The following is a 2833-nucleotide window of genomic DNA, read 5'->3' as shown; positions in this document are numbered from 1 at the left end:
TCCTGGCCCTTTCCGAGTGACAGTATCAAAATGATGGGATGGTCATTTCATTAGAAGAAACGAGACAAATCTTGTATAGGTAGTAATTATTCCTATGATCACTTCCAAAAGCAGATAAGCATCTTTTTATTCTGTTTTTGATATATGTGTTTGATAAAATTAGCATTTATTTATTTATTTATTTATTTTGATGGTTAAAAAAATTTGGGTTTTTATTGTTTTTTGCTAAACAATACTAAAAAAAAAATTTCATTTTGAAGGCAGGGCTTGAATTATTTAATTTTGATCCATTTATTTAATTAAAAAAAAGGAAGGGGAAAAAGATCATGGCCAAAAAAATAATAGTTAACCCCCACCCCACCCCAAAGCTCTGGCCAGTCACATGAGCATCACCCACATCCCACTCAGTGCCCGATACTCAGATGGTGGCACTCTCTGCCCCATTGGATGGCCCTAAAGGTATGGTACAGCAGGTGCCGGTTTTGGCTCTCAGCAGATTATCAAACCAGACAAACTGGTGGACTAAAGTCCAGAATTCTTTTCAGGTTTTCTGCCCAATGGCTGAGCACATACAAACTGTCATAAGCTTGTAAAATTTAAAGGGAGTGGGCATGGGCATAAGAGTAGGAGGTTGTCAGAAGAGAAACTATAGGCAACCCAAGCTTTCTCTTGGGCTGTTGCCTCTGGATGCCCTTAAGAGAGGTGGAGATCGGTGGACTCCAGGTTTCTGATAAGAGCATATCATCCCTCGAGGAGGAGCCGAATGTGCCATGCAAATAGCTCTGCAGAGGACACTGGAGAAAAGGGCGGCTGGCGCTCTCATGTAGGAGACGGGAGAGTGGTGAGGAGTCCTAGTTCTGTGGAGTAAGACAAAAGGCGGATGGAGAATCCTGAGGTTTCAGCCAAATGTGAGCCTGGTACACACACACAGACGAAAAGCCACCAGGAACCCTCAAAGCCAACTCCCACCTGCACACGCTGGCTCTACAAAGTGCTGCCGGAGATTCTTGCTGTGAAACTAAGTCAAGTTAGTTCCCTGGCTATGGGAGGTGGAGAGGGCAATACATTTTTGTTTTCAGAGGGATGAGGTGGGAAGAGTGGCCATGATCTAGTAAAAAGAGACCTGCAAGAAGCAGAAAATATTTAGAGAACATTTTAGTATATATTTTCATATATATATTTAAAGTTAAGAAAAATAAAACTAATTCAAGCCATGCCCTGTGCAAGAAAAAGAAAAAGGAAAAAAGGAGGGGAGGGGGACTTAAAGTGAGACCTCTGTCTGCTGTTCTCAACTTAAGTATCACAGTCAGCTTGTTACTTTCATTTTGGAAGATGTAAAAGTTTCTTTCAATCGTTCACAAGGTAAGTGTGGCCACTTGTAACAACAGAGTGCGGACAGACTAGGAAATGAGAAGTCAGAGGGGAAAGGATAGAGCCAGGAAGACATTTTCAAAAATAAAATTAACAAGGTGACTGTTCCAGAAGGGAGCTGTGGAAAGGACATGGTGGACCAAAGTCTGTTAGTCAAGTAATGATTCAACTTTTAAATTATTCTCTTGTTCTTTTTGTTGGGTGTTCTGTTTGTTCAAGTCTAAGATTTAGAAACGCTGACCCTCTGTTAACAAGAGCCAGCAGGAAATACAGGATCCCTTCCCTGCCCCGGCCTGCCGCCGCTGAAGCCACCACCGTCGCCTCTCGGCTGGCTGCTGAAGAGTCCTCCGTTATGTGGATCAGGAAGACAGGGCAGCCTCTTCTCTGGTTGTTGGGCTTGTGAACGCTGCAGTATCTTTTGGCTTTCCACGTCTCTAAAATGTTTTTCAACTATTTTGCGTACATGGCTCAGTGCACTGCCCTCTTTGCCTTTACAGTTTTCCACTTGATATGGGGGTGTAATAACAACTTCTTCCATGACTATGATGTTTTTTTCTTGCCATTTACAATCTTTAATGGTCTTGTGAATGGTCTGGAAGAGCTGCTGGCCCCCTTGGGAGACACCAGTGCTGATTGCATAGGCCTGGCTCAGCTTCTCCTCCTCTGTCTGTGCTTTGCTGGCAAGCTTATTAACATTGAGTGAAGCCAGGGGAGGTGGGGTTTCTGTTTGGTCATTAATTATTTCCACTTCTGAAACATATTATAAGTTTATGAGCAAGATGTCTGCGTGGCTGGGCTTTCCACTGGAAGAGGGACATTTTAGAGCCAGCATTTTGGACTGGTAGTCGAAAGCTACCACCTCGCCCTGCAGCCGCTGCTCCTGGCGTGTCCGGAGCAACACCTGGCTCAACACTGACGTTCTCGCCCGGAGGAGCCGCCATCTGGGAGAGCAGCCGTGGCCGGCCAAAACTAGCATTTTTTAAAACAGAGACCTTTGTTTCAGTGAAAATAATACGTGTGAAAAACAACAGCCCTGGCTGGTTTGGTTCTGTGGACTGAAGGGTCTCGGGTTCCATTCCGGCCTAGGGCACGTGCCTGGTTGCAGGCTTGATTCCCAGGAGGGGGCATGTAGGAGGCAGCTGAAAGGTGAATCTCATCATTGATGTTTCTCTCCCCTCCTCTCTGAAATCAGTCCTATATGATAAAAACCTAATATGCAAATCGACCAAACAGTGCAACAACTGGTCGTTATGACGCACACTGACCACCAGGGGGCAGACGCTCCGTGACAGTGCTAAGGGACAGTGAACTAAGCGGTAGGGAGCAGTGAGCAGGCAGGTGATAAGGAGAGAGGGCTCCCGGACTGTGGGAGGAATGTCTGACTGCCGGCTTAGGCCCTCTCCAGGGGGCCTAAGCTGCAGGTGCCATCCCCCCAGGGGTCCTGGACTGGGATAGGGCACAG

The 2833-nt window shown here is 45.9% G+C and overlaps 1 pseudogene; it reads right to left on the bottom strand.

Annotated features, from left to right (window-relative positions):
* Nucleotides 1-546: 546 nt before the first annotated feature.
* On the bottom strand, nucleotides 547-2312 carry LOC118729611 (annotated as a pseudogene).
* Between the last annotated feature and the right edge of the window lie 521 nt (nucleotides 2313-2833).

This window comes from Pipistrellus kuhlii, unplaced genomic scaffold (genome assembly GCF_014108245.1).
Source record: "Pipistrellus kuhlii isolate mPipKuh1 unplaced genomic scaffold, mPipKuh1.p scaffold_m20_p_3, whole genome shotgun sequence".
NCBI classification, from domain to species: domain Eukaryota; kingdom Metazoa; phylum Chordata; class Mammalia; order Chiroptera; family Vespertilionidae; genus Pipistrellus; species Pipistrellus kuhlii.
The sequence above is the reverse complement of the archived record's forward strand: the minus strand, read 5'-3'. Positions and strand labels throughout refer to the sequence as shown.